Source organism: Zingiber officinale, chromosome 5B (assembly GCF_018446385.1).
Source record: "Zingiber officinale cultivar Zhangliang chromosome 5B, Zo_v1.1, whole genome shotgun sequence".
In the NCBI taxonomy this organism is placed as follows: Eukaryota; Viridiplantae; Streptophyta; class Magnoliopsida; order Zingiberales; family Zingiberaceae; genus Zingiber; species Zingiber officinale.
This window is the reverse complement of record NC_055995.1, coordinates 123,498,496-123,523,815: the sequence shown is the minus strand read 5'-3', so window position 1 is coordinate 123,523,815 and position 25,320 is coordinate 123,498,496. Positions and strand designations below refer to the sequence as shown.

The window sequence follows — 25,320 nt, the reverse complement described above, 5'->3', positions numbered from 1 at the left end:
AAAATATCAACTATAATATCCCAGGATCAGTCCTAATCAGTGTTTGACCTTATCAAGTACAAATGTACAATGCATTATGTTATATATATCATCTAAGGGGAGAGAAATTCTTAAATATGAGAGAGAATACCAAAACAAAGTAACATGTTGTTATCAAAGAAATGCATTGAAGAAAACCAGCTGACAACACATTCATATACATATTCAGTAGTAGTGAGTGCAATAGCTAAAGACTTGAAAAATGCCCTACCTTGCAGATGAACCGGTTAGCAGTTTTGCAACTTCCTCTTCCATCCTAGAGAGAATTGCCTTTTGCTCTTCATTGGAAGCACTCATGAGCTCCTTCACTAAAGCATCTAAGCTTGCCACAATACCAGCCTGCATTAGTCAAACCAATCTTCAAATACGGATGAAGAACAAAGTTTGTCAATATGATCCTTCACAATCTATCACTCACCTGGAAAGTAAGTTGACCATTCGCATCATGGCTAGTGCCACATTTCTCATTAATAAATTTAACAAAATCATCCTACTCCCGTTCAGCCTCATAATCTTCACCAGCTTTGTTTTCCTTGGGAAAAAACTTCAAGGTAGGATAACCACTAACTCCATACCTGAAATGCAGAAGGCATCTCGCTTAACAAACTAATTTCAGAATGACAAAGTTAAAAATTCTGGTCCTCCCACATATGAAATGACTAAATAGTCTTTAGTATAGTGAATTTTTAGATGGAATCATTCATATCAAACCAAATTATTGCTTGCACCCTATCATAGTAAGGATGATATACCAAAAAAAATGACTAAAGAGGACTTCATCATGATAATTTGAGAAATAATAATGATTAAGCACAAAATATAGTAGGTCATAATGCACATTTTTCACACAATTTTCATATCAAATGAATGTTGGATAAGGTTGGAAGTAATTTAGCATTACACTTCTTCTCAAACATCAACGAATTCAAATATTAAATATGTAGAAAACAAGAATTGTGAGTGAATCTGATCCTCCTCTCAATCAGATGTTGATTCTGCATTTAAGGTATCAACTGACATCACAATACCACAATTCCCCAAATCTAAATCTAGTACATAGGTGATTAGAAATACAAAACTCTCAGTTTGACAACTATTTATCAATATGTAAGTTTCAAAATACATATAATTCAATAACTGATACCTACTTTCAACTTACTCTAAATTAACATCATATAATATTTCTCTAAAATCTAAATAGGTAGCAGAACTAATGAAGCATTCAAGGTACACAATTGACTAAATCCACATCAATGAATCAGGTTAGATCTAGGAATCTCATAATTAAAAACATGGCAAATATGACCTTAGGCTAATCTAGGTCTTAAGCCCTGTCTCAACAAAAATACTCATAGGAGCAAGATGCTTGCAGTGGCCACACCTGTTTGAAGATAAGAAACTTAGTCGTCTACAGTGGATAAGGAAAAGTATCTAATGCTACAAATGGAGAGAAAAAAAAGAACCTCAGCAAATACACTAACCATGGTGCATAGAATTCAACAAGAACATCTTTATTTACATCAAGAACAATCTGATCAAATGTCTGGAGTCAATACTACTACATTAGAAGGGATAGTTGGTAGTTTCACATTTGTTCCTACAACAATAAGCCCACAAATAAAAGGTAAAAAATTAATTCAGGTGAAAGAATAATATTTGACCATATCTAAAATTGTCATTTCAAGAATTTTTAGTAAATATAATATGTAATGTACCCCCTTCAGTATTCACAAACTCAGTAAGTGCTTTTGTAGTTCGTGGACCTTCATATCTGCATGATTGTTCATATTTATTATGCATCATATGTAAAGAAGACTATTCTGCGAAAGATTAAAGAAAAACATAAAACCAAAATGATGTATCTAATTCCAGGACAGGATCATACTCACTTTTTTGGTTCCAAGGACCCTTTAGGAAACCACTGAATTGTTGGGTATCCTGACACTCCATACTTGCTGCATATGCTCTTATGTCACAGTCCACCTAAATATAACAACAAAAAAGGTAAATTAAGCCCAATCACTACATGGCAGTATAGCACACTAGTAGTGTGCTACATTTAGACTCAAAATGATCAGAAAAGATAAAACCAAAAAAGGAATCTGAGCATGTTCTATTCAGTAAAAGAGATGATGCTTCTTGGCCTGATTTAGAATGATGCTAACCTTCCCAATCAAAACAGATTTAGCCTTTTTAAAGCTCGATCCAAGCTTTTCATATTCAGGGGCAAGCTTCTTGCAGTGTTCGCACCTGTGACAAAATGGTATTAGAAGGGTTAAAATTATGCAATTAAAATACACACACATGGAGATCCTTTGCTTTAAACTGGATACTTAATGGAGTCTACATTCATCTTCTATATTCTTGGCAAACAATCAATTATGAGAATCGACCATATATAGTGCATTTCAAGTGTATCTTCTAAAGAGAAATACAAGTCGTGGTTTCAATTTCCACACAAGAAGAAACAATGGTGAAGAGCAAATAAGAATTTCAACATCAAACGCACAGAAGTAGGTTTCAATTTCTGAACTATAAGCTAAGATAAATAGGCGTTTTGTCGCCGACAGGCCCAAGTTTAGCAAGTCCAAAATCAGACAGCTTGGGGTTGAAGTTTTCATCCAACAACACGTTTGCCGCCTTCATATCCCTGTAAATTACGGGAGGGTTTGCAACATCATGCAAGTATGTGAGCCCCTTTGCAGCACCGAGAGCAATCTTCATTCGTGTGTTCCAATCGATCGGCACCTTGTCAGGAGTCAGATTTGCATAAACCCAAAGATTTAACAAATGACTAAAAGAATATTGTTGGCCTTGGATTCCTCCACCTCCACCACAAGTGTTAAATAGTCGATCTCAGACTTGGATAATCAAAAAAGTAGCAAAGAACTTACCAAATAGGTGGTCTTCCAAGGTTCCTTTGCGCATGTACTCTTAAACTAGCAGCCTCTCATCTCCCTCGGCGCAGTAGCCGATCAGGTTCACAAGATTGGGATGCCGCAACACAGTGAGCATTAGGACTTCCACTAGGAACTCGTTGCTCCCCTGATAACCATCCTGCTTAAGCTGCTTGATGGCCACAATCTGGTTTCCAAGTTCCGGTGTTCAGACGAAGCCGCAAGATGGCAGAAGCAAGGAGGAGGTGAGTAGGAGTGAGCAACTTGCCTGGTCTGAATCGAATCACCCTTTGTAGACTCTCCTGAAGCCGCCTTCTCCGATCAGATTCGACTCCCTAAAGTTGTGAGTGGTCGTGGCGAGATCTCTGAAGGTGAATTTTCTCGCAGATTTGTTCCTCTCGCTGCCGTCGGATGGAGCCGACTTCTCATTCTTTGGCGAAAAGGAAAAAAAATGTGTTTTGAAGAGAGATCGAATTGCGCCGACCAAAAGAAGAGATTTTAGGGTTTAGAGATGGCGGCCACCAGGAGGATCGGCGGCGAAACGCGAACGGGGGCGGGAACGATCGTTGTCTTCGATTCTGCACCTCGCTTCTCTCCGGCGAGGGCTGAGACAGGGAAAACAGCTTAAGTGAGTAAAAGCTCCATGAGATTGGATCTCAAATAGCCAATGTGAGCTTGTTTAATCAAACTGTTGATAAGTTGGTAAACTTTAGTTGCTTAGTAAATTAAAGGAACGAAAATGCAAATGGAAATGGTAGATTTTAGGGAAGAAAAGAGATTTCTAACCATCAATCAAAGGGTAGATTTTAGGGAAGTAATCCCTTTTCTCTAAAAACAAAACATCGACAGAAAAAATAAAAAATCAAAGCAAAAGCAACTCATTTTGAGGGGGAGAAATCCCCTCTTTTTTTCCTGTGCAGAAATCATAAATCGCTTCCACAAAACCCTTATTTTTTCCCTTATGGAGAGCAACATTTGTACAAGAATATAAGGGAAAGTAGATCGTAACCAGGAGCGGAGGAGGAGGAAGAAAGGGGAAGTGAGCAGCTGTTGCGAAGTGGTGGCTCTCTCCTCTTCAGTTTGAGGCCGATCACCGACGAAGAACAAATGCGAGATGATCAAGCCCTTTTCTAGCCATTGTTCCTCCTCAGGAAATGAGAAATATGTGTTAGAGATCACCGCAACAAAGCAACGAGTGTCTCGAAGAGCGAGAAAATGAACCCTTCGCCGATGCTCCGCTGCTGTCGCTGACTTGCCCTTTTAACAGCGAGCATTTCTATAAAATGAAGGGCTCCTCTTCTCAACCTAAGGGTGGAGTTGGAGGACATGCGGTGTGGTTGGACAGAGAAGCAAGGGCGTCATGTGTTGATCCTGATCAGGAGAGGAGGGGGCGTCGATCTAGGAAGGGCAAGAGGGAGATAAGGCTGAGAGAGATGGTCGGGCGGCTAGCGGTGAGGACGAAAGTGGTGGTGGCGTTGCGACGGTATACGGTGGACGGCGCGATATAGGTTTAGGTTTGGAGGAAAGAGTGAAGTGTTGTAAATTTCGGCTAAGTATTGGTGGGAAAATTAAATTATTTTATTTTATCATAGACACCGGGTTTTAAAAACTGCTGTTAAAATCGATGTCTATTAATAAAAAAAAAAAGCGCTCATAGACATCAGCTTAAAAAACCAATATCTATGAGCAAAAATATGTGCTTATAGACACCGGGTTTTGGAAAAACTGGTGTAAAATACTCAAAGACATCGGTTTTTGCTTAAAACCGTTGTTGTTCCACCGATGTCTATGAGGGTTTTTCTTGTAGTGATTTGTCATTAGTTAGTTCTTTTGAGTTTGTTTTTGTTTTGTTTTCAGGTTGAAATTTCACTTCCATGAGCTGGCCATGACTTATTCATGGGCATGGAAGTGTTGGAGAAGTAAGGGAGTGTTGGTTGCTACTCGGAAAACCTAATGGTTCCACTATACAAAAATTTTGTACAAAGGTCTGAACCTTTCCTAGCTACCATGTGTTCTTTTAAATTAAACTTGGATCGCCTGCGGAACTTAACACGTTTGATCCAAAGTTTAATTTACTTGTTATTTTAGGTTTAGACTTGGATCTCCTGCGGAACTTAACACGTTCGATCCAAATCACCTAGGTTATTAATTTCATTAAATATTAATTTCCAGAATTGGCTTCCAGAACTGCATGGTGAGGCACATGGCCTTCTTGGATATGGGAACAACCACCACCGCCTAGGCAAAGCCTTTTAAGGAAAGCTAATATTTAATTTCCTTAAATAACTTTAGGTCAATCGAAAAGAACAATCAAATCACAAGGAAAAGAAAAATAAAAGAACACAACATCAAAAATAAATTCGAAATACTAGAATCGCATGCCTCTTGTATTTGGTATTTTTACATGAAGATAAAACTAGTATGATGAAGAAATTAAATACTAGTATACCTTTTCTTTTGCAAGCAAAAACCTCTAGGTCTTCTACCGTATTCCTCTTCTAACCTCAGACGTTGTGTGGGCAACGATCTTCCGAGATGAGAAACCACCAAAGCACCTTCTTCTCCTCCTTGCAAGGTTCGGCCACAACAAGAGCTTCTCCAAGGATGAAGAGAAAACACCACCAATGCTCCAAGGGATACAAGCTTTCTCTCCTTCTTCTCCAAGCTAGAATCCGGCCACCACTTGATCTCCAAGAAGATGTGAGGTTCGGCCACAAGGATGGAGAGAAGAGAAAAGAGAAGGGCCGGCCACAAGAAGGAAGAAAAAGAGGGAGAAAATAATAGAGGTTGTTCACCTTGAAGGCTCCCAAAACCCCCTCTTTTACAATCCTTAGTTTTGGCAAATAAGAAAATTTAATTATAATAAAATTTCCTTAACTTTCCTTGACATGAATTAATTAAGAAAAATTAAACAAAATTTCCTAAACCTTCATGTCATGGCCGGCCACATCATTAAGAGCAAACAAGGCAATTTCAATCAACAATTAAAATTCCTTATTTGTCTTCGGAAATTTTAAAAAATAAAATTTCCCTTTAAAATCCCTTCATGGTTGATAAAAAGAAATTTTTATAATTTTAATTTTTCAACATGTGAATAATTTACAAAGAAGAAAAATAAAATATCTTTCCAATCTACAAATAAGGAAAGAGATCTAATCTCTTTCTTTAATATTTTGTAGATCCTTTTAAAAGAGATATTTTAATTTTTAATCTCTCCAATAAATTATACCTTTCACATAAGAAAATTTTAAATTTAAAATTCTTTTTAATTTAATGGGGGCCGGCCACCTAAGCTTGGGTTCAAGCTAGGGCCGACCACCCATGAACCAAGGCTTGGCCGGCCCTAGCTTGATCCACAAGCTAGCTTGGTCGGCCCCTACATCATGGGTATTAAGGTGGGTATAGGTGGGTATAGTACTCTATAAATAAGAGGCTACGATAGAGACCGAAAGGAGGAATTGGTTTTGGTCTCCCGATAAAATTAAGCATCTCGTGTTCGCCCTGAACACACAACTTAATTTTATCAATAATAATTCATTCCACTAGAGAACTATTATTGAACTACCGCACCAATCCCAAATTATATTTTTGGGCTCCTTCTTATTATGAGTGTGTTAGTCTCCCTGTGTTTAAGATGTCGAATGTCTACTAATTAAGTGAGTTACTGACAACTCATTTAATTAATATCTTAATCCAAGAATACAACCACTCAACCTTATCGTCATGTCGGACTAAGTCCACCTGCAGGGTTTAACATGACAATCCTTATGAGCTCATCTTGGGGACATTATCAACTTAGATCACTAGGACACAATTTCCTTCTATAATCAACAACACACACTATAAGTGATATCATTTCCCAACTTATCGGGCTTATTGATTTATCGAACTAAATCTCACCCATTGATAAATTAAAGAAATAGATATCAAATATATGTGCTTGTTATTATATTAGGATTAAGAGCACACACTTCCATAATAATTGAGGTCTTTGTTCCTTTATAAAGTCAGTATAAAAGAAACGACCTCTAATGGTCCTACTCAATACACTCTAAGTGTACTAGTGTAATTATATAGTTAAGATAAACTAATTCCTAATTACACTACGACCTTCCAATGGTTTGTTCCTTTCCATGTTGGTCGTGAGCTACTGTTTATAATTTATAAGGTACTGATAACATCATCTTCTGTATGTGACACCACATACTATGTTATCTACAATATAAATTAATTGAACAACTACAAACAAATGTAGATAATTTGACCAAATGTGATTCTTTATTAAAAATAAATATTTATAAAAGCTTAGGCTTTCAGTATATTATCCAACAGGGAGGAGTAGAGCAAACATTTGGAGCAAAACAGAGTTTAGTCGTGTGCCATACACGACCAGGCATACCTTGTAGAAAGGAAGGATGCCAGGGCCGTGTCTAAATGACATGGTCGTGTAAGGCATCCCGGGGGGAAAAAGAGTCAAGCCGTGTCTCAGACATGGTTGTGTGACAATTCCAGAGGAGGAAAGGTTTTCGGTCGTGTCCCATACACGGTCTTGTAAGCTGAGCCGAGAAGGAGTAGGCTGAGGCTGTGCATATTTGCACGGTCGTGCGAATCAACCCGATAAGAAAAAGGACTCGGCCGTGTCTCACACACGGCCATGTAAGTTCATCCAAGGAGGAGACGGGTGTGGCCGTGTAAATTGGCACGGCCGTGCAAAGTCACCATAAACAGGGTCGTGCGAATGAAGTGAATCTGGCCGTGTGATAACACACGGCCCAGTCCATGCCCTTAAGGGGGTTAGGGCACGGGGGTGTGGGCAGCACACGGCCGTGGCCCGCCCTTCTCCTTCCTCTTCCTTCTTCATTCCCTTATCTCTAGGGTTTTTAAACTACCTCTTCTAATTTATTTCTCTCATTTTTCCTTAAAGGCTCAATCTTCTCTACCATGGCAAATGTGATCGAGGAGAGTTCATCCGCAAGAAAAGGGAAGGAAAAGATGATTGCAACGAAAGAAAGAAACTCTTGTTTCAAAAGTATCTCTAATAACTTTGATATCATTTTTTCTAGCGATGAACAACGACTTAGATATTTTTCTTTATGTAAACGCCCTCTTTTGAGCACTAAATTTGTGGATGATACAACTTTGGAAACATTGGGATTTAAGGATGATATAGATTGGTTATTTGGACGAATAGGGTGGAGTGGGGTAATGAATATGAAATATCCCACTTACCCTAGAATTATCTTTGAGTTTTTAAGCTCTATAACAGTCGATAATGTTCAAGGTGGGGGAAGCTAAAATTTTGATTACTTAATGAAGATTATGAATGGACGTTAAGTGATTTTAATACTTGTCATGAATTGCCAAAAGATGGTGTTTGTATGATCCTACCTAAATTTGTGAATTCATGTTTTTGACAACAAATTTCTGAACAATCACATTTTAACCCTCATAATTCTAGAGCTACTCATATTATTAATCCCATTTTTAAATATGTTTATTTAGTTATGAAAAATACTATATTTGGGAGAGAGGATAAAGAGGGGTTAGTAAGACTTGTAGATTTGTATTGTTTGTGGGCAATGGTTGAAAATGTTGAAATTAATTCTGGTTATTTCTTTATCTTAAGCATTTGGTAAAATTGGAAAAATCGGATTCTACTACACCCATTGTTTTAGGAGGATTGTTGACTCAAATAGTTTTGGTGTTAGGGTGTGATTTAAGTGAATTAGAAATGATTGACAATTCTTGTAGATTAGACTTGAGCTCATGTTTAACAACAAAAATGAGAAGGCGTGAAGAACATGGATATAGTTTTCTTATTAAAAATAATTTTCCTTTAAGATTGCCCAATTATGATCTCACTACTATTCATAATAAGGAAAACTGGCGGTTAAAATTAGCAAGTCAACAATCTAAATTGTTGTCAAATTGTGTTTCAAGAAATGTTCCTTCGACTAGTCGTGATGTTCATGGTTTTAATTTCAAAGAACTTCATTCTATTTTGGACAATATTCATAATGATTTGGACTCGACTAGTAATTTTATTGCAAGTAAAGAACACATGGAAGAGGAACAATTTAAAAAATTACAAGAATGTTTTAAAAGTGAAAGAGAATTGTGTGAAAAGATTTCTAGAATTATGAATTCTTATAGGGCTCAAATGGAATTTCATGAAGATTTTAGAGGCTTTATGAAATTTTTGCAGGATGATATAGACAAGTTGTTTGAATATCATAAGTTTTTTAGAGATGAAGTAAAGTGGTTTATTAAGGCTTTTCCTTTTCCCATTCCTGAATTTCCTGATTTACCACCTCCTCCACCATATTGATTTCATCGAGACGATGAAAAGTTTAAGTCTTGGAGGGGGAGGTGGTTTGCAAACCTGAAATTTTTTGCATTTTTCTGTTTTGTTCTGCATTTTATTTTGTTTGCATTTGTTCTTGTTTTACTTGGATTGTTTTGATAGTCACTTGACTATTTTTTTAAAAGCTTTGAGGCATACATCTTGAGAACATCAAACTTCACTTATATGCTTTCTTGTCTTTAAGTGAAAATGTTAGCATGTTCATTATCTAGATTCATGATGTTTAAATGATGCTAGTAATATACCTAGTGTACTTCTTTTCTCTATCTTGGGTAGCATGAAAGAAGCTAAGTATCATATGGAGATAAGTTTTAGTTTTAGCTTGACCTTAAGGATCTTACCTTCACTTCACTATACTTGAGCTTGGATTGTTGATATCATTGAAATAGTCATGATTCATCTTGTTTGTTTAGTACTTGGTTTCCATGGTGATTTCTCAAACTTCATTTTGGTTATTGGATGAGGCTCAAATCATGTAAGCTCATTTGAAAAAATCATAATATCCCAATATTTGTGCTAAAAGTACATTTGTGAATAAGATTTGCACAATGCAAATACTTATGAGAAAAAAAAGGTGTGAAAAAAGAAGAAAAAAAAGTGAATAAGGGATATAAAAAAATAGTTGTCGTGAGTGGAATCTAGCAAGTCACCCCTTTGAGACCGAGTTAGGTTACTGGGGAAATGACTGCTTAGCTTCTCTTGAGATTGAGCACGCCTTTGAGACCTTGGGTTGATTGAGAAATATGAACCAAGTGTGTGGCATGTAAATGTCTATCACTGGTTACGTGCCTATCACCGGAAACATTAGGAACTCAAATTTGATGACGACTTGACTAGGACGAAGATTGAAATTTAAAGGGTTTTGAGTTACTTATTGCACTATGTACAAGATACTTATGCTTGAGCCATTCTTGACTTGTTTTCATGATCATGCTTATTAATGAAACTTTTTGATAGAATTAGGAAAATGCATTAGGGATATGAGTGTGTTGTAGAACATATGAATTTAGATTGCAACATTTTTCTTGAGGACAACAAAAAGGTTTAAATCTGGGGGTGTGATGTGCATAGATTGTATACACTTATTTATCATGTTTTGACGTACATTCACATATTTTGAGCATGTTTTATCTATGCATTTTCTTACTTCTAGCTTTGCTTTTAGCATATTTACTCTTTTTGTTCGGAGATATACTTTTGTGCATTTTTTGTACGCAGGAGTCGATTTTGGAGAAGAAATGATATACGAGGCAAGCAAACCAAAGGAGGAAGGCACCATCCTTGTGTGCCACACGGCCCTGCCATGGGGGGTTGCCCAGGCCGTGTGAGGATCATCACCCGTGTGGCTGCAGCAGGAAAGGGAGTGGCCATGGCCGTGTGAGCTACACACGGCAATGCCCAGTTTTGAAGCCAACAGGAGTCAGGCTGTGTACAACACACGGCCTTGCAAGCTCTCCAGAATTGAAGCAGTGCTCGGCCATGTATATCTGCATGGCCTTGTAACATTTCTAGAGGCCAAGAACGCCTTGCCCGTGTGCACGACACGGTCGTGCAGGAGCTCTAGAGCCGGAGGCAGTGCAGGCCGTGTAGATCTACATGGTCGTGCAAAGGGAGCAGTGGCAGAGCAAACCACGGCCCTGTCTCACACACGGTCATGTGAGATAGGTAGAGAAGGGAGTAGCACAGGCCGTGTGAGCTTCACACGTCCGCGTCTCGGGGCCGTGTGGTGCCCAAACCCTTGCCCTATATAAGGGTTTCTTCTTCATTTGAAAGGGGATTTTCTCCCTTTTGGGGGGAACGAGATTTGGGGCGTTCCTCCACCTTCTTGGAGGGATTTTCCGACGATTCAAGGGCAGATCTTCATCGTTTCAACTCCGAAAGTGAGGATTGGATCCGAAGACTGTTCTTCATCGAAGATAAGCTTTTCTTCCCTTTCTTTCTTGGATTTGGGAATCAAGATGCTTGTAATCCTCTTGTTTTTGGGTTTCTTTCCTTGTTCTATGGATTAGATCTCTTGTTCTAGGATGGAGGGAGTATTTGTAATGAAGATTTGATGTAAAATTCTTGTGCATTTGCATATTTCCTATTTCTATGATTTTGTCCTGTTTGTACCTATTCAATTTTGTGTGGATTGTTGTGATTTGAACCTAATTCTCATTCTTGATTGAATGTTTGAATACCTTGTGGATCCTATAGAGGTAATTCCTCATTCGATTTTCCGAGGGGCGTTCGTGACAGGAACAAACCCGTGTAAGGATGTTTGAGGGATAATCTTGAAGGTGAAATAAGGTCATTCAAAAGGGTAGGATAGATTGTATGCATTAATCTTTATATCTTGATGAGGTTGTGAAGTGATGAATTCTTATGTTGATTATCCGAGGGACGCACGTGACAGGCAAACCCGTGTAAGGACAACATAGGTTTCATTCCTAACCAATCACATTTAGATATATTTCAGTCCTAGGCCGGTTGTCTATTGCAAGAGAGAACCGACAACCTTCTACAAATGACGGACAATTGAGGAATAAGATTTGGTAGATCATTTACGTTGAAGAACATTACAAAGAAACCAAAACTCCTAGAACATCTTTTATCACATCCCTATTTCTTGTTTCTATTCTTTTATTTCTATATTTTGTTCTCTATAGTTACACTTAGTTCCTGTAAATCAATTGATTGGTTGTTTAGCTAATTCGCGTTGAGAAATCTTTAGTGGTTATTCCAGTCCCTGTGGATACGATATCTTTTATTATTACTTACGATATTTCCGTACACTTACGGAACGTCAACAGTAGCACCTGCATTCTTTAGTCTGAAAGACATAATTTTATTATAGTAAGCTCTGTCGGTGGTGATGAAGTTAACCTTGTCTTGATCCTCTTTAATGAGTGAGATCTGGTGGTACCCTTGGTAGACATCCAACATGCATATTAGTTCGCATCTAAAGGTTGAGTCTGTTGGTGCAATTGGTACTAATAATCTAACTTAGGTTTTGATGTATGGTAAATGGTTAAAGTTGGACTGTGTTGATGTCTAATGCTCTTACCAAGTGTGTAGGATTTGATAGATCTGGAGGACTTAACACCAGGCTGAAATTCAGCTAGGTCTGTTGAACCTGATAGCTAGTAGGAAGCCCATATAGGTCTAGAGGAGATGATATATGGCATGAAGTTTAGTTGGATCCGTGGGACTTGATAGCTGGCCAAAATCCAATTAGGTCTGTGGACCTGACAACTGACAGAAAGATCTGGTGGGTTAAAGGAGAGTCAAGCGATTCTACATGATAAGTGAGGTAAGTCACTAGAGGAAAGTGATCCAGTGAGGACGAGTCCCAGTTACAAACTTTAGGCACTGGTCTAACTTATAAGCAATTTTGGAAGTTTAGTTAATGTTGGACCCGTTGGTTGTTTTGATGTGATCAACCAAGTTGGTTAGGTCCTGCTTTGTGTTTGATCCCTGTGTCTGAGTGTGCAGGAGCTTAGGAGCGCAGGAAGTCGAGCGGAAGACGCAGCTAGCGAGAAGGACGGCACGGGAAGGGAGTCGATGGGCCCGGTGCGTCCAAAAAATGAGAGAGCTACAAAAAAGTACACCAGTGGGCGAGAAGAACATACGCGGAGTTTGAGGGATATTAAGCCGGGGAGGAAGGCTGCTCGAGGAGAAGGCCGGAAATTGGGTTCAGGTGAGCCCTATTTCGGTTGTCCGGAATCACCCAAAAGAACGGAGCTTCGGAAGTCAAAGTAAAGGAAAAAGTGAGCTGGAATTCAAGCTCAAGGCGCCTTCATCAAAGCTTGAAGGCGCCTTCATCTTGAAGGCGCCTTCATCTTGAAGGCGCCTTCAATGCTTGTTGGAGGCGCCTCGGACTTGGCCAAAGTGGCCGTTGAGCTTTCGGATAAAATTTTATCCGCTCACTCGATGGAGGCGCCTTGGACCTCTATTGGAGGCGCCTTGAACATCCGAGATAGAATTTCCAGAGGCTATATAAAGGCCCATAGAGCTAGGAATTATTAATCATTTGCTCAATCAACTCTGTATTCATTCATAGCAATAGTTCTGAGCTATTAGAGTGTAAAAGGCTTCTCCGCCTTCAGTAAAGGAGACTTTTTCTAATGCGCTTTTCTTCGCCCTAGATTAACAATCTTCTTGGTTGTAACCAGGTTAACTGTTGAGTCTCTGTTTTATTTCTGTTTCTTTATTTCAGTTATTTTATTATTGCTATTGTATTTTTGAGTTGAAAGCACGAGGAGGATATAGTTTTCTTTTTTCGGGCAATTCACCCCCCTCTAGCCGGCCTCCACTGCACCAACAAGTGGTATCAAAGCCCGACAACCTCAATAGGACTAACTACCGACTGAAGCACAAAGATCAGGACGATGGCCAGTGCGAACATTCATCCCCCGAAGGTCGACGGAGACTTCGCTACTTGGAAGCAAAAAATAGAGGTATTTTTTAAAACTGAATTTGATATACTTTTAATAATGAAGTATGGATATGCAGCGCCAAAAGATAAAGAAGAGTGCAACTGGACAAAGAAGGAGCAGGCCGATTGCGTGGCCAACAGAAAGATCGAATTTCACCTGCTCAGTGTTCTGCCGCCCCAGGAGGTAAGTCGGATCGGAAGTTACGACTCCGCCAAAGACCTCTGGGATAAATTCTTGGAGCTCCACGAAGGCACCTTAGAAGCAAAGCTAGCAAGGCGCGACATCCTCCGGACTCAACTTACGAACCTCTGTATGAACCAAGGCGAGAAGGTAGCGCAACTCCAAGAAAGGATTAAGGAGCTAATAACTCAACTAAGCAACCTTGGAGAAGAAGTAACGAACCGGGACTCGATCCGGTACGCGCTCAACGCCTTCCCGAGAACTCTCGAGTGGGCCTCCTTAGTAGATGCGTACTACATCTCTAAGGACTTCGAGGTAAGTACTTTAGAAAATTTATTTTCAACTTTTGAACTTCACGAATCTCGGATTGCAGAGCCCAATGAAGTGGAGAAAATAAGTCAGAACATTGCCTTAAAGGCAAGAACAAACGATTCTGACTCTGAAGCCTCGATCAACCAATCGAAAGCGGCACTACTAGTAAAGTGTTTTAATACATTTTTTAATTCTAATAAATTTAGATCGCAAACAAAGAGACATGAGCGAAAGAGAAGAACAGTTCGTTGCTACAACTGCAACGAAGAAGGGCACATCAAATATGACTGCTCCAACTTGAAGAAAAAGAAAAAAGTAAAGGAAAAGCGACAATCTTTCTCTAAATACAAGAACCTGAAAGCCACATGATCAGACTCATCCTCCAAATCAGACATCGAAGAATTCTCGGGGTTAGCGCTAATGGCTAACCATCAGCTGGAAGAAGAGTCAAGCTCAGAAATAAGCATAGATGAAGGGGGAGGAACATCAGAAGAGGAAAACTACAGTGAAGGGGGAGCATCATCAAGTCAGGTAAGTCAGGTGCATAATCTTACCCCTACTCAGTCCTTTTGCTTTATTAAATCCCTTTCTAAAGAATTAGATAAATTAGAAAAGGAAAATGAACATTTGAAATTAAAAAAATGTAAAATTGAAAGATGAAATTGAAAAAATGAAGGCTGATGCATGTTTTAAAACAAATATGTTTCAAAAATCAAAACTTAAGATTTATGGAAAATTAAACTGGTATGTTAAACATCATCAAGGTCAACTTAGGAAAATTCCCAAGAATTATATATCCCCTAAGTTTCTGATTAATCCAGTAGGAAGGAACCTCTATTGGGTTCCAAAAGCCTTATTAGAATAAATTTATTTTATTATTAAAACTTCCAGCAAGTAAATTAAACGTTAAAATTTCTTTATGAGGCTTTGTCTAAGGAAGTGGTTGTTGCTCCAATAACCAAGAAGACCTAGTGCCTCGCCACGACCTGGAAGCTGAAATATTGAAATAAAATGTTTAATTTTTGAAAAAGCATTAATACTAAAATTAAATAATTCTTTGAAAGTTTTTCAAACACTTTCTTGGAAAACTCTAAAAATTCATTTTTTGCTTAAGAAATTTTTTTGGAAAATTCAAAAAATTCATTTAGAAATTTTTTTGGAAAATTCTAAAAATTCATTTTACTTAGAATTTTTTTTGAAAAATTCTAAAAAATTTAGTTTACCTAGAAATTTTTTTTTGGAATATTCTAAAAATTCATCTTCTCTTATTATTACCCCATTTTTGTTGTGATCAAAGGGAGAGAGATAGGTACAAGTTTAAGGGGAGAGAGAGAGTTTAAACTCTGAGTTTAAATATTTTTTAAAAAATTCTGTTTAAACTCTTAATTAAATAGTTGTAATTTTATTTATTGCAAATTTATGCTTAACATGTTACTTAATTACATTTTGTCTATTTTTACCCTCACTTGAACTTGGGTTGATGCACAACAAAAAGGGGGAGATTGTTGGACCCCGTGGTTATTTTGATGTGATCAACCAAGTTGGTTAGGTCCTGCTTTGTGTTTGATCCCTGTGTCTGAGTGTGCAGGAGTTTAGGAGCGCAGGAAGTTGAGCGGAAGACGCAGCTAGCGAGAAGGACGGCACGGGAAGGGAGCCGACGGGCTCGGTGCGTCCGAAGGACGAGAAAGCTACGGAAGAGTATACCGGTGGGCGAGAAGAACGTGCGCGACATTCGAGGGACGTTAAGCCGGGGAGGAAGGCTGCTCGAGGAAAAGGTCGGAAATTGGGTTCGGGTGAGCCCTATTTCGGTTGGTCGGAATCACCCAAAAGAACGGAGCTTCGAAAGTCAAAGCGAAGGAAAAAGTGAGCTGGAATTCAAGCTCAAGGCACCTTCATCTTGAAGGCACCTTCACTGCTTGTTGGAGGCGCCTCGGACCTGGCCAAAGTGGTCGTTGAGCTTTCGGATAAAGTTTTATCCACCCACTCGATGGAGGCGCCTTGAACAACTTTTTCTATTGCACTTTTCTTCGCCCTGGATTAACAACCTTCTTGGTTGTAACCAGGTTAACTGTTGAGTTTCTATTTTATTTCTGTTTCTTTATTTCAGTTATTTTATTATTGCTATTGCATTTTTGAGTTGAAAGTATGAGGAGGGTATAATTTTCTTTTTTCAAGCAATTCACCTCCCTCTTGTCGGCCTCTGCTGCACCAACAGTTAAGACCAAGACTAGATCGTGGTCTAGTAATGACATCGTGGTGAGACTGGACACGGATGCTGCGACATTATCGTGGAGGCTCGACATGGATTCAGTGACATCCTCATGGAGACTGTGAATAGATTACTCTATATTGCCAGACAATTCCTCTAGATAGGTGACTCTCTCATCCAAATACAAGGAAGTAGAAGGAATGTTGGAATTGAATAACTCGGGAAAAGTAAATTCCAGTATCGCATCCTCACTTGTCTCGAATGCCTCGAGTACCTTGAGTGTTGTAGGTGGATCCGGCGGTGGAACACTCCCTCTCCAATATAGAGCTCTTGATCATTTGCATCTATATGAACTAGCCTAAATTGCCTTTGACTTATAATTCCATACTCACTCAGTGGAGTGAGTGTGTCCTGGGTAATGTCTAGGTCTATAGCTGAAAATAGAAAAATAAATATATGACAGTAGGTTCAATTAATTATAGTTTAAGTTGAATTTAAGCCATTTTTAAAATTTTAAATTAATTAAGTTGATTAAATTATCTTTCTTTAATAATTTATATTTAAGATTTTAATTTTCTTTTAATTTTAAATTTATTAAATTATTTAAATTATCTTTCTTTAATGATTTATCTTTAATATTTAAGTTTTTATTAATTTTTAACTTCAAATTATTTAAATTTATCTTTATATTTATATTTTCTATGTCTTTTAAATTTGTATTATTAGTTGAATTTATTAGATTAGTTTTATCTACATTATTATCATTAAAATTTAAATTTTTATTAATTGAATTATCTTGATTTTGGATAGAAACTTCTAGATTGACATTATATGAATTAATAAATATTTTATTAAGGTATTTATTAATTTTATCTAGATTTATTTTATTATTTTTTAAGTTTTAAATTTAGATTTATCTTAATGTTTGAATTATTAATTATTTAAAAAATTTTAAGATTTTTATCGGCCAATTTATTTAACTTTGAATTTGTTGAATTAATTAAATCTTTTAGAATTTTTTGAATTAATTAAATTTTATAAATTAATTAAATTTTTAGAATTAATAATTTTATTTTTTGAATTATTAATTAAATTTTCTAAATTTTTAATTAACTTTGATTTATGCAAATCTAGATTATTATGCATTATACTAGGGTGAATTTCATAATTATCTGAATTATCATGCACATTATTTAATTCTCTACTGACAGAGGTATTTTGGTAAATTACACTGACCTTAAGCATAACTCCTAATTCAGTAGGCTTCTCCAACAGGATATGTCTGATGCTGTGTATGCTAAAAACATGTTTCGTAAATATGCACAATAGAAGATTTAACGATAAATAAATTAATTTATTACATCACACACCACACACATGCAAGACATAATCGCACAGACAAGATCATAAAAAAATGAAATTAAATAACAATTATTCTAAGTATACCTTACGGATGACCTGTAACGAGAAGGACATTAACATTTTATAACGTTATTGAACCTCGCCTATATTCGTATCTACACCGAGCTCTTCAAGACAACTCCAAGAGAACAAGCTTCACTTTCGGAAGGTACTAGCCACAAACGAAGGAGAATGATCAAGATCGAGGAAGACGAAACAAAAGGAAGATCTTCTTCTTTTAGGTGGCTAAGGGCAACAAGAGGAGACCATCTTGTTATGGTCGGCGGCAAGAGAGAGGGAGAGGAAGAGAGAGGTATTAGATTTAGGTTTCTAAAACTTAATCAAGGCAATAATGAATTGTGTCTTAATTCTCTCTTAACCATATCAATACATAGTCCTCTTTAATGAGTTGGATTAGAAAATCCAAATACAACCCGTTATGCCTAACCAAAAATTAGCCTATTAACTACTTGGATTGGTTCACAACTAAATAAAGTTGGTTCATGGATAAACCAAATTGGTTCATGACTAAACCAAATAGGGTCCAACTCTTCCATAAGAGATGTGGCTCATCTACGCTTCCGTTCCAACAAATATTTCTATATTTGTCTTATGTATGGTCCACCAAACATTTATTTCTATATATGAGAATCCTATTCTTTAACTTGTTTTAAGTCTCTATGTAACCTAATAGGTTCCCGATTTATCTTGGTCATTTATCATTAACTATTTAATTATGGAATGATCATAAGTAGCACCTAGTAGTACATCATGATCCCTAATTAATCGAAAAATCACAGTTGATCTCAAAACTAATTATGAATCCTTCGGCAGCTACAATGAGTCATGTCTCATTCCTTTCACTCATCTTATACCTACTTGGTTCAGAACATGGTGTATGTGTTTGCCCCCACTAGGCTAACTACGTCACACCTAACCCAAGTAATACTTTCTCATTCTTTAGATTCAAATTACTCGTACATCTGTACAAGAGTCTCACACTCTTAACATGTGATGCTTTGGCCAAAGACTTTGAGTAATGATCCTAATGAGTGACTGTAGGTCAAGGTTGACCTAGTTGACTAAGCTTGAGTTGGCTCAAGCTTGAATCTTGATGTTTGGGTTTTAATGTTTGATAATACATGGAGATTACAAATGCAATCATCTGTTTAGGGAGATTGTTGATATAACTCCCCTCTGGTCAAGGTTAACCAATTATATGTGAAGAAGAGTCAAGTAGGTCAAAGGGTTGATCGGATACTTGATTGGGAAAGTCATAACTGGAGGTTAGGCAGTTGAAAGTCCTAGTGAGTGAAGTCAGGCAGTTGGGAAATTCTGGTGAGTGAAACTAGGTGAAAGACCTAGTGAGTGAAGCTATACAGTTGGAAAATCTTAGTGAGTGAATCTAGGTGAAAGTCCTGGTGAGTGAAGCCAAGCAGGTGAAAGTCCCGGTGAGTGAAGCCGGGCAGTGGGAAAATCCTGATGAGTGAAGTCAAGTGAAAACCCTAGTGAGTGAAGCTAGGTGAAAGTCTGGTGAGTGAAGCCAGGTAGATGGAAAGTCCTAGTGAGTGAAGCTAGGCAGATGAAAAGACCTAGTGAGTGAAGCTAGGCACATGGACATCCAGGTGAGTCAAGGTTGACCGGATACCTGGTATTGAGAAGTCCAAGTAGGTTAAAGGATTGACCGGATACTTGGCACAAGGAAATAAGATGGGTCAAGGGTGACCGGACATCTGGTGGAAGGAAGTCTAAGTGGGTCATGGAGGACCGAACACTTGTCATGAGACGGTAAATCTAAGTTGGTCAAGGAAGACTGTACTTGGTGATCAGAAGTTGGAAAAGAGAAAGTCCAGATGGGTCAAAAGTTGACCGAACACTTAGCGGTTGTAAGTCCAATAGGGAGTTGGCATGGAACTAGGAAGTTCGGAAGTAGTAAACTTCCTAAGGCCATAACTTTTGACTCGGATATCGGAATGAGGTGATCTCGGATGCAAAATGAAACTTGTTTTAAGTTCTACACATTTGTCTACTTGCCAATCGATTGGTCAATCGATTGGGGGCTCAATTGATCAGCCAATCTATTGGTTGACATGATTTGGTGCAAAAACTATCTTGATCGATTGGGTAATCGATCAAAACTTCCTCAATCGATTGGTCAATTGATTGGGAGAGTTTCTGAGTGAACAGTGAGCTTCTGAATTGATTAGTTGATCGATTGAATGCTGACAATCGATTAGTCGATCTATTGGGCTCAGTTTTTCTCGCGAGAACGCGAGGCAGACGGAATCGATTGGTCAATAGATTCTGGATTTTCTGCAAAGAGCATAGAGGCGCTCTGAATCAATCGGTCGATCGATTCAAGCCTCCCCAATCGATTGGTCAATTGATTGAGATTCGACCGTTGCTCAAGATGCAGGCGATGGACGGCTGCGATGGCTAGGATGTGGTGTGGCAATCTATTGGGGTGAAGCCCAATCGATTGGGAGCACAGTATATAGCCGTTGTGAGTGATTTCCTCAACAGCTTTTTGCCCAATTCTTCTCCAACGACTTCACGCAATTTCTCCACTACTTCTCCGCCAGTTCTTGAAGGCTCTTGGGGAAAAGTGCTGGTGCACTTCCAAGATTCAAGAGGCAACAACAAGCAATAAGTAAGCCAGAAGAAAGGGTGTTCATTTGTATTCTTGTGTTTTTCTTCTTGCATGTGTTGTATTTTGTTGTGTGAGTTTGTACGAGGCTTCTCCGCCTCCAGCTATGACCGAGAAGGAGTGTTTTTATTAGTGGAGAGCATGTCATGTGTGGATCCTTCGATTAGTCACCTCTTCTTGAGGTGGATACCAAGTAAATCCTAAGTGTTAGTATTGCTTGAGTATTTTCCACTACATATCATCATCAAAGAAGCAAGCAACGAGCACATGATGAGCTATACACCCCCCTCTAGCACCAAACGACCCTAACAAGTGGTATCAGAGTGAGGTCGCTCTTTACCAGAATCATCGCAGGAAGGGGCAAAAAGGCTAGAGGGTGAAGAAGTTGGAGCAAAATTCATTAAGTTAAAGAATTCATCAAGAGATCAACTTCATGGTGGAATTCCGAGATGGACTCGGATTCGATACAAGGGTGCCTCCACCATTTATATCAACAAGTTTTGATTCTTGGAAATCAAGAATCAAAAATTTCCTTATGATGGAGATAGAGAAATGGTTTGCTCTAATGGAAGGCTTCGAAGCTCCAAAGAATTCAAAAAGCCAAGATCCGCAAGAAGAACAAATGGAGTCAAGAGAAAATCTAAAGGTGTGAGGAAAATGACAAGGTAATCAAATTATTGGTTAGTTTATTGCCAAGAACAATTCTATGCAAAATTGGAGAATTTGAAGATGCAAAAGAATTGTGGAGAAAATTGGCCAAGCTTCATGGAGAACCCTCCACTACACCTAACCAATAGAAATCCAAAGAGGGTAACTCATTGGAGTAAGACCAAAAGGAGGTGGACACCAAGGTTGAGAGATGCTCAACATCGGAAGAAGAAGAAGCTTCATTCTCAACGGAGTGCAATGAGATGGGAAAAGAGGGAGCATACTCTTTGTTCCATGTAGAGGATGAAGATGAAGAGACCTCCACCTTAAGGATTGAGAGGGAGCGACCTTCATTGACACCGGATCAAGAAGAAGAAGAAACTTCTACTTTCAGGTCAAGAGAAGAAGAAGATGGGGCAGGCTCCACAATACAAGCAAAATCAAATGGAGAATTAAGTGTCATCCCTACCCGTGAAGGTATAATTAGCTCAAGTAAAAATAAAAATCATATTATATGTTTTGAGTGTAGGGAACATGGGCACTATAAGAGCAAGTGTCCTAAATTGACCAAGAAGAAGGGTCAAGTGGCACCAAAGGGCAAGGAGAAGTCCAAGGAGACCGCCCCCACAACAAAGAAGAGAAAGGATCACATCGTGTGCTTCTTGTATAATCAAAAAGGACATTACTGGAGCTCATGCCCAAAGGGGAAGAAGTCAGTCAAGCCCAAAAAGGAAGCACAAGTAGGGGAGCTCTTAAGAGCAAATCCAAGGTAACATTTATTGATGCAATTCCTCTTAGAAATGGTAAAGAGCATGCTAATTCTAGTTTATATCATTTTAATGTCATTTACCATAAAAATAGAAAACATGATAGCATTAAGGAAAAACATATGGCTCTTCATGCTAAAACTACCTCACCTAAGGTTAGGAAGGTAGATAACTACTTGGGAAAAACACTAAAGATAGTAGATACAAGTCTAAAAATAGAAATGCTCAAGGATTTAAAGAAAAATCCAAAACTAAGGATTTAATGATGGAAAATCAAGTCTTGAGATCAAGGCTTGATAACATGGAAAAGACCTTAAAGAAAATCAAAAAATTTCTTAAGGGTCAAAATGGGCATAACCTACATTTAGGACGTCAAAGGTCATTCAATGCCCATAGAGGTTTGGGATACAAACCCAAGGCTAAGAAAGATGTAATATCTAACTATGGAATCAACCCTAGGTCTAGGGATCAAGTCAAGGATACAAGGAAAGTTATCCCTAAGAGTATTTTTGCAACAACAATGAGCATGGGTAGAAGTATTGAACTCACCAAAAGAAGCCTCCAATTCTATGTCCACGGAGCTTATTCCAAAGATAAATTGCAAGCCTTCAACGATCAATGGAGGCAAACTAAACTTGACCCCTCGTAGCTTTGACATAGAAGGGTTGAATGTCAAATCAATGGACCTTGTCTCAGGAGGGGGAGAAGGAGGAAGAGATCGTCGCCAGGCTATAGGATATGGAGAAGGAGAAGAAAGTTGTAAGAAGAAAAACTTTTGTCTTCATTCTGCTTGAGGGGGAATGTGACAGAATAAACTGGTCTTAGGATGACTTTGAAATTTAAAAAGACTATCTTCTACCTGACGGAGAACAAAAAACTGATTGAACAAGCGAGGAGTAGGAGGAAAATCTAGTATCTGGGAGACAGTAATGAAGCCCGATAGGATAGAAAAGGATTGAGGAATAAATTGGTTCAAGGTTACATCGAAGTAGGAGCTTACATCCACAAAGAAAGGGTGTAGAGGAAGTCAAAAGCTTGCCAAAATCTGCTCCCAAAAGATGGCGACGCTGCCTGGAGGGGGAAGGTGGGGGCGATCCTCGGGAGTAGGAAGGGCTACATATGAAGGAAAGCCATAATTCAGGCCAAGCACACAAACCTCTGCCTCACTGGCGTCGGAAGAGCAGCTAGCGAACCATTCAGTGGCCAAGGAAGAAGAAGCCATCGTAAGCGAAAGATCAGAGAAAGGTGCTGGAGTCTCTAGTTGAATAGGGATAGTGGAAATGGTGTGAGGAGGAAGATGAAGAGAAAATCCCTTAATCTCCTCTCCGTCCTTTTTTTCTAAAACCCCTAAAACAACGGCTTAGAAAGATGATTCACACATCAAGATAGAAGCGTGAAGACGGAGGGAAGGCCATTAGAGGTATAGGTAGAACAGGAGGTACACAAAAGGAGGTGCGCTTATGTTGCATCATTTCCCAGAACCCTAATCCAAAGGAAGTATTAAATCCCTAGGAGGATGGAAATCTGCCTTTTGACAGGCTTCCGGAGGTAAGCTCGAGCGAATACTTAAGGTTAATCCAATCAGTGTAATAAAAAGGTGTATCAAGATATCCAATCAATATGGAAGGAATGGGCATCCGCACGATCGGGAAATGAAAGTTCAAGGGATTTCGGGAGGAGTGTGAGACAACTCGAGCGGATGGGAAAACTCCGTCCGGGTATATAGAACAGACGAGAAGAAAAGAATTTATAGGTTCGCCCTGTCTTTTTGAACGAAAAGAAGAGGTGGCTAGGCAAATAAATCCATCCTGCCTCGATAGAAGGATCGAGCGGATGCCTAATCTACACATGCAATTATTCGATCAACGTTCACAAAGAGAAGTGCCGAGCGAAAGGAACATTGCCCTGAGAATGAAACCAACCAAAAAGGAAGCAAAATACACCCGACCAAGTTTTAAAACCACCATAGGACCATTGTAAGAGATATAGCACTTCAAGAATTACAAAAATTGGGGATAGAAGTTAGGAGGGCGGTTCTTCAGTATTCTCCTATGATCAGGGAAGCTGGGAGGAGGATCAACGACCACTAGCTTCAAGTCCTTTATGTAACAACCCAAATTTTCTCATTTCGAGTTCTAAAAGTAATTTAAAAATATTTAAAAATACCTTATAAATATTCTAGAGATTTTTAGAAATTTTTAGAGTATTTTTATGCAATTTTTGGAGGTCGTTTGGTATTTTTACTAAACGAAGGAAGTTTCGACAAAAAAATGTCCAAGCCGAGATTCGAACCCGCGACCGCAGACTCGAACCGAACCTTAAGGGTGCGTTTGGTTCAATTCATCATCTATAACCTTGGTCATGTGATTACCAGGTAATCACATAACCAAGGTTATGAGGAATACAACATAACTTATTAGGTGTTTGGTTCAACTAAGATTATGCAATTACTTAGTTTTATATTTACTAATTTACCCTTTAACATTTTGAATTAATTTAATTGAATGAAATTTTTCTTATCTCTTCTCTCCCGTGACTTCTCTTCTTCCCCGTCGTTGTTTCCGAACTCCAATCATGAGTCTCTTCCTCATTCGCACGCGTATCAATCGGCCCAACCGCGACCACCGCCGACGCCGCACCTACATTCTCCACAGGCATCGCAGGCGGCCACGATCTCGTTGCGGAGCGGGGACCGAAGCTCGCATGCTCCCTCTCCATTCTCGCGATTTCCTACCTTTCTCTGATGGCCAACGCCACCCCGACTACAAAGAACTGACACTCGCTCGCCTCCGCCGAGACGTCGCCCGCGTCTGTGTCGTCAACGCCCGCGCGGCCTTCGTTGTATCTTATTCCTTGTGTTTTCGAATTTTCTGTGAAGTTTGTTGGTTGTGCTTGCTGCCGTGAGCTTTTATAGGAAGATGAGAAGGGGTTTTAATGGATTTGGCATATAGTTGGGCTTTTAATTACTAGTTTAAAGTAATTCATATTGAGGTTGCTCCACATTGTATTGTTTTAGATGATTGCTGCTATGAATATGAAATCACCTCATTGTTGAGTAATTCAGGTTTGTGACTTTACTGTGCAAATCAGATTGGTGTTAGGAAAAAGGGGCATGAACAATTCCTTAAAGCTTGCTGTATGGATTTGGGTTTGTGCCATACATTGGGTGTGGATAACCTTAATTTGGGAGTTCTGTTGGATTTTAATGGCTTGTTTTCTTGCTTCGATTTTTGTATAGCATTAGGATGGTTTGAAATATAAGAGTAGTAAGTGTTCCTTGTTGTCTTGCTTCCGGATTTCCTTCCTGTATAACATTAGGATAGCTTGGAATTAAAGAGTAGTTTAAAGAATTATTCTGCATTGCATTATGTTTTGGTTCCTTGTATGTTCTAGTATATTATCATGTTCACGTATCAACTTTTGATAGCAGCAACATTA

General features: G+C 38.6%; 1 pseudogene; it reads right to left on the bottom strand.

Moving 5' to 3' along the window:
• Nucleotides 1-1,356: 1,356 nt before the first annotated feature.
• On the bottom strand, nt 1,357-2,763 carry LOC121987006 (annotated as a pseudogene).
• Between the last annotated feature and the right edge of the window lie 22,557 nt (nt 2,764-25,320).